This window comes from Triturus cristatus, chromosome 9 (assembly GCF_964204655.1).
Source record: "Triturus cristatus chromosome 9, aTriCri1.1, whole genome shotgun sequence".
NCBI classification, from domain to species: Eukaryota; Metazoa; Chordata; class Amphibia; order Caudata; family Salamandridae; genus Triturus; species Triturus cristatus.
In genome coordinates this window covers 708,308,033-708,318,577 of record NC_140592.1, presented here as the reverse complement: position 1 = coordinate 708,318,577, position 10,545 = coordinate 708,308,033, and positions in this window count along the sequence as shown.

Genomic DNA, 10,545 nt, shown 5'->3' with positions numbered 1-10,545 from the left:
CACAGTATTACAGCTTTGAGTTGGTAAAATACCAATCAAGCCAACCTGAAATGAATAAAAGCAACCCCTGACACAGTGTTTCGCTCTAATTAGAGCTCTTCAGAGAGGTATAGCTTTGTCCAGACACAAGGGAGCACCCAGTATAAGTCAAAGAAATACCCTTTCAGGCATAGAGTGACGAATACATTATGCAACAAAGAAGCAGAGAACTCTGGGTAGTTCTCAAGTTTAGGTGGAAAGCAGCTCCTGTATGGAGCACTCTCAACACCAGCGACACTCTAGATCTGCTCACCTCAAATGTCTGTTTTTCTATCAAAATCTTTAAGCATAGGATTAGCACAGTGCCATCCACGCCGAGATAGAAAAGGACAAAGTCTTTTGCCATTTGTACAGCAAAGTCTTTAAGCATAGGACTAGCACAGTGCTGTCCTTGCCGAGCTGTAAAATGACAAAAGCCAATTACCACTCCAGGCACAGTATTACAGCATTGAGTTGGTAAAATACCAATCAAGCCAACCTGAAATGAGTAAAAGCAACCCCTGACACAGTGTTTCGCTCTAATATGTATATATCAGCACTTCTCTGGATTTGGTTTTTCTTGGTGACTGAGAGCGCATTGAAATTGGATTCTTTGTGGGGACATTTACGAGCCGGCGTGCTCCGCCGGCATATGCGCCACCTCTCTCGGGTCCAGCTGTTCAGAAGGAGCAAAAAATTTGGTACATATATATGTATATGTATATATATATGTATATATATATGTATATATATATGTATATATACATGTATATACTCCATTTCCCAGCAATCACCACAGTTCCATTCGGACAGCCCATCTGGGCGTGGCAGATGAAATAGACATTAAAAGCGATGGGGGAGTGTTCATCATGGTACTGCCTCTGAAGAAGTTAATAAACGAAACGCGTCAGGCAAAAAAGTGATTTGCATTTATTTCTGCTTGCAGGCGGATGCTGCCCGTACCAGTGATTTAAGGAACAGGTTGAGCCTTACGCAGCTGCTCGAGTGCCTTCCAAACTGCGTGTGTCAACCAGGAGCTTGATGTTTTGGCGGCTACACGGCCGTCGGAAGGGCACCACCCCGCGAACATTGGGGGCCATGTGGATGGTATTTACCTACCTGATCATGGGGCAACTCCGCTGGATTGAGGACAGTAACGCTTGTGGGGGCTCATCCAGAGCTTAAAGAAATGTGCTTCCATCTGAGGATTAATTTCGGACACTCCATTTCCCAGCAATCACCACAGTTCCATTCGGACAGCCCATCTGGGCGTGGCAGATGAAATAGACATTAAAAGCGATGGGGGAGTGTTCATCATGGTACTGCCTCTGAAGAAGTTAATAAACGAAACGCGTCAGGCAAAAAAGTGATTTGCATTTATTTCTGCTTGCAGGCGGATGCTGCCCGTACCAGTGATTTAAGGAACAGGTTGAGCCTTACGCAGCTGCTCGAGTGCCTTCCAAACTGCGTGTGTCAACCAGGAGCTTGATATATATATATATGTATATATATGTATATATATGTATTACCTACTGGCGGTCGCCAGTAGGTAGTTATAGTTAGGACCACGTTTCCATAGGAAATCCGCAACATTCTATTTTGAATAACTTTTGCGCCGGTCGACGAATCCTCGCGAATTTTTCAAAATAGGTGGGGCGCTACGCTCCGCTCCTACCCTGAAAGTCTCGGGGGGATTCGTCAAGCGGGGGCTGAGATAAAAGGGGGTCCCAAAACGCGTTTTTCCCATGCATTTTTCCATAGGACCTTTAGACACAGCTACAGCCCGAACGGCTGAACAGAATTACTTGAAATTTGGCAGAGAGGTAGTCCTCAGGTCAAGGAAGTGCCTTTTGTAGGTTTGGTGTAAATCTGTTCAGTAGATTCTGAGAAAATAGCCTTTAAATCAATATATATATCTGAGCCAGCTTACGGTGCGCTTACGGTGCGCTTACCGTACGCGTACGGTGACGTGCGCAAGCGCGATTCTGATTGGCTCTTAGATCTTAGTAAACATTCGAATCGGCCGAAACCAGGAAGCGGCGGCCGCCATTTTCTCTCTCGCACTGAGAGTGTGGATTAAAAAACAAAGGACAAAAACATGTAAAGGGGCTGTTTGGACAGCTCCAAAGCACCTAGCCATGTTGAGGGAGTCCCCAAAGATCCCCCAAGGCCAAAAACGGAATTTTTATTTTTTCGCTAATTTCGCCGATTACGCTTACCGTACGCGTACGGTAAAAAAATATTTAAAAAACAAAATTATCCACACTCTCCCCACCCCGTGTGCAAATGGTGCCCGAAGGGCAACATTTGTGCATGGCTTATCAACGGTGTGAAAAATTAAAATATTACGTTTCAAAACGAAGTGCATCATATGTCCTCCATGTGCGCACGGTGCGCGAAGCGCATCGTGCGTACATGGCCCATCTAGCGTAACGTGGGCACGCTACGGTCGGATTGCGGTCGCGTGAGTTATAGTTGCCTGCACTAACTATAACGGGGGAATTTCATTGGTTTTTTATCAGTAAAATTTCCGCTAACTATAACATGTGTGAAACCTATGGTTTTTTCAGTGAATATATATATGTATATATATATATGTATATATATGTATATATGTATATATATGTATATATATATGTATATATATATGTATGTATATATGTATATATATGTATATATATATGTATATATATATGTATATATATATGTATATATATCTATGTATATATATGTATATATATATGTATATATATCTATGTATATATATGTATATATATACATATATACATATATGTATATATATGTATATATGTATATGGTTTTTGTCATCTATCCCCTACACTCTGGTTGTGCATTTATTTTACTCCTTGTCAGCTCACAGGTTCCTATTCTTGCTTTAGACTATATGCTTATGTGGTTTCAGGTCTGGTGGTATATGTTACGAAGTGTTAGCAATCTTATACTTTTTTTTTTATTATCATTTAAGATCTGATATATAATATGCTGCTTTGTAAGAAGGAAGTAAAAAAATAAAAATACACCCACTTCACTACACTATTCCAATATCCTAATTTTAGGTAATATTGAGATCCTATCGGTATGTATTATCCAGTGTATGAGCTTTATGAATATTTTTATATTTGGCACATTTATTGCGTATTTGCACAACTTCTCAGATTGCACTTTGGCACTTCTAGCACTTTATTCATTGCACTTTCAGGCACTTTCGCACTTTACGTCAAGTGTATATACATATCAAATTAATAAATTATTAACAAAAAAATATATAATATTTTAAAATCAAATCAAAAATCATTTATTACACATATCGATAGGAAACATTACAGTACGTTTGGAGAGGATTGACATGGTAATTTCATTGAATATACGATATTCCTGCTTTTTGGATTTTATCCAGATTACATCTGTTGAGTAGTTTTAGGACACACTGCTGACAATATTTGCACTTTTAATTATTATTATCCTGTGATGTACGATTTGTATTTTATACCAGAACTGTCTTGGATTGCCCATGTATTGCATATGATCCCATTTTAGCACAGATGATGAAAACATTTTTTTATGTGTTCCGAGTTTACTACAATAATATGTATTTAGACTTTGTATAAAGTGTTAAACTCGGTAGATTGGGTCATATTTACATTTGGATATGTTTACATGTATATTACGTGCATTTATTAAGAGTCTGTCTTTTTAGCAGGAAGTTGAAAATGTAAAATGATAGTATGTCTTCTATTTCCTCTCCGTCATGTGACAGGGGTGTTTGCATTTTTAAACAGCGTCATACGCAAAGTTTGTCCCATGTGATCAAGCCACTCCGGTGGCGAAACGCCAGTAGGTAGTTATAGTTAGGACCTATTTTCCATAGGAAATCCGCAACTTTCTATTTGGAATAACTTTGGCGCCCAATGACGAATCTTCGCGAAATTTTCAAAACTTTTGTTCAGCTTCGATTCGCTCCTATCCTGAAAGTCTCGGGATGATTCGTGTAGCGGGGGCTGAGCAAAAAAGGGGGTCCCAAAACATGTTTTCCCGATGCAATTTCCCATAGGACCTTTAGCCGCAGCTACAGCCCAAACTGCTGAACGGAATTAAACCACATTTGGCAGAAAGGTAGACCTTAGTTCAGAGTCATGCCTTTTGCTTAAATGGTGTAAATCCGTTCAGTAGTTCCTGAGAAAATCAAAAGTAAAATCATATATATATCTGGGCGGAGCCTAACCACATATCTCATCGTGAGATCTGATTGGCTGTCAGCACTTCCTCCAAGAAGTGTTGGCAGCCATCTTGGTACCAATATACATGATAGCACCTCATTAAAAAGCATTGCAGTTAATAGAAGGTTGTAAGACTTTAGTTACATTATAAATCATTTGTTGATGGTACCATACTCATTTTAGGAATTGTGGTATGTTCTAAGGTGATTTTACCATGTGAAAAAGCCTTCTGCTGAGATATCATGAATCATGTTTTAGAGAACTATTTTCTCATGCTTTTCCCACAGAAGTTTGGAAGGTGATGTATAAGCTAAACTGAGAGCATATTCTCTGTAAATTCACATTATCTTTCCCAGTCATGTGAGAATGAAGTCTGACATTCTCAGTAAAACATGTACATCCAACAAGGGCAGAGACTGCCAGTTGTTTCCTTTGTGTTCTATTGCAGCTTCCCAGAGAGTTCCAAAGAACAACTAGAGCGCTAACAGTCCTACTTATGATAAACGTATGGCAAACCTGAAGCCTTCTTGATTGGAATAAAGTGGTAACTCTTAAATAATTTAATTCAAAAAGGAACAAAATGAGGGGATTCATTTTGCCATAGAAAGTATGATTAGTGCTGCAGAAAGAAAAATTAGGGCACATTTTGAGTGACTTCTCAAATCCTCTTCTATTTCATTAAAAAATCCTGACATGCAGACTGAAACATGCACTTTCAATAGCAGCAGCAGACTTCCCTGGTGAGCAGTAGTACTTTACTACAGTGATCTAATGAGCAACTAGAGTGCTAACATTCTGAATTTATGGCAAATGTGTGACACATCTGAATGCCTTCTTGACGGAATCAAAGTAAAAAACTTAAAGTATGCCTACTGAGGAGATTGTAGTAAATGAGGAAATTAGGAAACTTCATAACAAATAAGTCTCCCAAGATGGCCACCAGAGACAAAAGAGCCCAAATGCAGCACAAATATCACCCAGATGTAGCCCAAGTATAGCCCAATGACAGAATGTCCCAGAGTGTTTTAAAGAACAACTAGAGCGCTAACAATCTTACTTATGACAAAAATATGGCACACCTGAAGCCATCTTGGTTGGAATAAAGTGGTAACACTTAAGACATTTAATTTGCAAAGGAACAAAATGAGGGGGTTCTTTTTGCCATAGAAATTATGATTAGTGCTGCAGAAAGAAAAATTAGGACACATTTTGACTTCTAAAATCCTCTTCTATTTCATTAAAAAATTCTGACATGCAGACTGAAACATACACTTTGAATACCAGCAGCAGACTTCCCTGGTGAGCAGTAGCTTTACTACAGTGATCTAATGAGGAACTAGAGTGCTACCATTCAGAATTTATGGCAAATGTGTGACACATCTGAATGCCTTCTTGATGGAACCAAAGTAAACAAGCATTGAAAATGAAATAGGTCTCGCCCTCGTTTAAGTTAAAGCAATTCTGTTTGTAATTAGGTGGCTTTTTAGCTTTGCTTTTATTAGTGTTTTTCAAACTTTCATGTACATAACATGCATATATGTATGCTTGCATTTATATTTGTATTTATATAGATATGCAGATTATATATATGTTTATATTCACTTAAAAAACCATGGGTTTCACACATGTTATAGTTAGCTGGACATTTCACTCGTGAAAAACCATTGAAATGCCACCGTTATAGTTAGTGCAGGCAACTATAACTCACGCGACCGCAATCCTCTGCTGATGACGTCAGATATTACATCACTGTATTTAGACACTTATTTACCCATGTCTTCTTCCATTAATTTTTAGCTATACATATATTACCCATTTTTTTTTTCAGAAAGACACATATGTCATCAGTGATGTAATATCTGACGCCATCAGCAGAGGATTGCGGTCGCGTGAGTTATAGTTGCCTGCACTAACTATAACGGGGGAATTTCAATGGTTTTTCACGAGTGAAATGTCCAGCTAACTATAACATGTGTGAAACCTATGGTTTTTTAAGTGAATTTGCAAGGTTTTTTAAATGCTAATTCCTAACTATAACGTGTGTGAAACCTATGGTTTTTTCAGTGAATTTGTACGTTTTTTTAAATGCTAAGTTATGTATTTTTTTTTTTTTAAGGTTTTTCACCGTGCGCGTACCGCACGCGCAGGGTGCGCTTCGCGCACTGTGCGCGCGCTTTGGGCGCGCGGTGCGCGAAGCGCACCCTGCACGTACGTTGAGCAGTTCGCGGAATTTTTCCGTTTCTACCGTACGCGCACGCTACGCGTACTCGCGATTTTCCGCAAAAAAATTAAAGGAAATTTTGGCCCTTGGGGGTCCTTCTGGGACCCCCTGACAAAGGCTAGGGGGTCAGGAACTGTCCACCCTGCCCCCTTTTCATGTTCTCCACCTTTCATTTTCACCCCCTCAGACTTCGAGAGACAAAATGGCGGCCGACACTTCCTGGTTTCGACTGATTCGAATGTTTACTAAGATCTAACAACCAATCAAAATCGCGCTCGCGCACGGCAGCGTGCGCGTACGGTAAGTTTTACCGTACGCGCACGGAGCGCTCTTATAGATATATATATGCTTTTAAATGCTATTTTCTCAGGAAATACTGAACAGATTTACACCAGACCTGCAAAAGGCACATCCCTGACCTGAGGACTACCTCTCTGCCAAATTTCAAGTAATTCTGTTCAGCCGTTCGGGCTGTAGCTTGTCTAAAGGTCCTATGGAAAAATGCATGTGGAAAACGTGTTTTGGGACCCCCCCTTTTTCTCAGCCCCCGCTTGACGAATCCCCCCGAGACTTTCAGGGAAGGAGCCGAGCGGAGCGCCCCACCTATTTTGAAAATTTCACGAGGATTCGTCAATCGGCGCCAAAGCTATTCAAAATAGAATGTTGCGGATTTCCTATGGAAACACGATCCTAACTATAACTATCTACTGGCGACCGCCAGTAGATAATATGTATGTATATATATATATATACACATACATATATATAAATGCATATATATGCATATATATATGTGCATATGTGTGCGTGTAGAGAGAGGTACAGAGAGGTAGAGGTGTAGATGTAGAGGTGTAGATGAAGAGGTGTAGAGGTAGAGGTAGAGAGTAGTAGAGAGAGAGGTAGAGAGAGGTAGAAAGGTAGAGAGTAGAGGATGAGTAATAGAGAGTAGAGAGTGAGTAGTAGAGAGTAGTAGAGTGAGTAGTAGAGAGTGGGTAATAGAGAGTGAGTAGTAGAGTGTGTAGTAGAGAGTAGTAGAGAGTGAGTAGTAAAGAGTAGTAGAGAGTGAGGAGCAGAGAGAGAGTAGTAGAGAATTAGTAGTAGAGTGAGTAGTAGAGAGTAGTAGAGAGAGAGTAATAGAGAGTGAATAGTCGAGTGAGTAGTAGAGAGTAGTAGAGAGTAGTAGAGAGTTAGTAGTAGAGAGAGCGTAGTAGAGAGTGAGTAGTAGAGAGTAGTAGAGAGTGAGTAGTGGAGTAGTAGAGAGTAGTAGAGAGTGTGTAGTAGTAGAGAGAGTAGTAGAGAGTGAGTAGTAGAGAACGAGTAGTGGCGAGTGAGTAGTGGAGAGTGAGTAGTAGAGTGTGAGTAGTAGAGAGTAGTAGAGACCGAGTAGTAGAGACCGAGTAGTAGAGAGAGAGTAGTCGAAAGTGAGTAGTAGAGAGTGAGTAGTGGAGAGTGAGTAGTAGAGAGTAGTAGAGTGAGTAGTAGAGAGAGAGTAGTAGATAGTGAGTAGTAGAGTATTAGAGAGTAAGTAGTAGAGAGTAGTAGAGAGTGAATAGTAGAGTGAGTAGTAGAGAGCAAGTAGTAGAGAGTGAGTAGTAGAGAGTAGTAGAGAGTGTGTAGTAGAGAGTGTGTAGTAGAGAGAGTAGTAGAGAATGAGTAGTAGAGAGCGGGTAGTAGAGAGCGAGTAGTGGAGAGTGAGTAGTGGAGAGTGAGTAGTAAAGTAGTAGAGTGTGAGTAGTAGAGAGAGTAGTAGATAGTGTGTAGTAGAGAGAGTAATAGAGAGAGTAGTAGAGAGCGAGTAGTAGAGAGAGAGTAGTGGAGAGTGAGCAGTAGAGAGTAGTAGAGTGAGTAGTAGAGAGAGAGTAGTAGAGAGTGAGTAGTAGAGAGTGAGTAGTAGAGAGAGAGTAGTAGAGAGAGAGTAGTAGAGAGTAGTAGAGTGAGTAGTAGAGAGTAGTAGAGTAGTAGAGAGTGAGTAGTAGAGAGTAGTGGAGAGTGAGTAGTCGAGAGAGAGTAGTAGTGAGTGGTAGAGAGTAGTAGAGAGTAGTAGAGAGTAGAAGTAGAGAGTAGTAGAGCATTAGTAGTAGAGAGTGAGAAGTAAAGGGTAGTAGCGAGTGAGTAGTAGAGAGTGAGTAGTTTAATTTAAAAGGAACACAATGAGGGGGTTCATTTTGCCATAGAAATCATGATTAGTGCGGAAAAAAGAAAAATTAGGGCACATTTTGAGTGACTTCTCAAATCCTCTTCTATTTCATTGCAAAATTCTGACATGCAGACTGAAACATGCACTTTCAATACCGGCAGCAGACTTCCCTGGTGAGCAGTAGCTTTACTACAGTGATATAATAAGCAACTAGAGTGCTAACATTCTGAATTTATGGCAAATGTGTGACACATCTGAATGCCTTCTCGATGGAATGAAAGTAAAAAACCTGAAAGTATTTCCTACTGAGACTGTAGTGAATGAGGAAATTAGGAAACTTCAAAACAAATAAGCCTCCCAAGATGGCCACCAGAGACAAAAGAGCCCAAATGTAGCACAAATATCACCGAGATGTAGCCCAAGTATAGTCCAATGACAGAATGTCCCAGAGTGTTTTAAAGAACAACTAGAGCACTGACAGTCTTACTTATGACAAAAGTATGGCACACCTGAAGCCATCTTGATTGGAATAAAGTGGTAACACTTAAAACATTTAATTTGCAAAGGAACAACATGAGGGGGTTCATTTTGCCATAGAAATATGATTAGTGCTGCAGAAAGAAAAATTAGGACACATTTTGACTTCTCAAATCCTCTTCTATTTCATTAACAAATTCTGACATGCAGACTGAAACATTCAGTTTGAATACCAGCAGCAGACTTCCCTGGTGAGCAGTAGCTTTACTACAGTGATCTGATGAACAACTAGAGTTCTACCATTCAGAATTTATGGCAAATGTGTGACACATCTGAATGCCTTCTTGATGGAACCAAAGTAAACAAGCATTGAAAATGCAATAGGTCTCGCCCTCGTTAGAGTTAAAGCAATTCTGTTTGTAATTAGATGGCTTTTTAGCTTTGCTTGTATTAGTGTTTTTCAAACTTTCATGTACATATCATGCATATATATGCGTATATGTATGCATGCATTTATATTTATATAGATATGTAGATTATATATATATTTTTATGTATGTGTATATATATACATATATATATATATATATTCACTGAAATAACCATAGGTTTTAGGGGGCGTTATAGTTAGCTGGACATTTCCCTCGTACAAAATCCTAGAAATTCCCCCGTTATAGTTAGTTCAGCTAACTATAACTCGTGCCCCCGCAATGCACTGCTGATGACGTCACATATTACATCACTCATGACATGGTCAGTGACATCACTGATGACATCTCAAATGACATTACTGATAACATCACTGATGACATCATCCAGTGAGTATGTGTTTCTGTACAGTTTTAATATGTTTAATATATATAGGGAAAGGTCTGTTGAAGAATGAGTGGGTGTACAAGTGTGTGAATGGATGATTTTCTATGTGCGTAACCGACTCTATAAGTGAGTCATTAAATGTATCTTACTGCAAACTAGTGACTAAACTGTGTGAATGTCTGTATGTGTCTGTGTGTAGGTGTATAAGTGGCTGCATGGTTTTGTGAATAGCTATATGAGTGTCTATATGGGTTATTGATTGGTTGTCTGAGTATTTCTATGGGTGCCTGAGTGTTTGTGTGGGTAGGGTGTGTGTGACTCTATGCATAGATGTGTGAGTGGGTGATTCTATGGGTGCATGGTTTTAAGAGTGCATCTGTGATGGACTGTATGGTTGGGTGAGTGTATGTATGGATGTGTTAGGGATTGAATGTATATCTCAGTGGTACATATGTGACTAACTACATATGTGAAAGGCAGTATATATGTGTGTAAGAGTATATAAGTGGGTATATGTGAGAGTGTGTGATTGTGAGAGTGGCTGTATGGATGAGTGTGTGCTTGTATCAATGATTGTATAAGAGCGTAAGAATGTGGTACTATTTTTATGATTAAGTGAACTTGAGTGTGTTTAACTG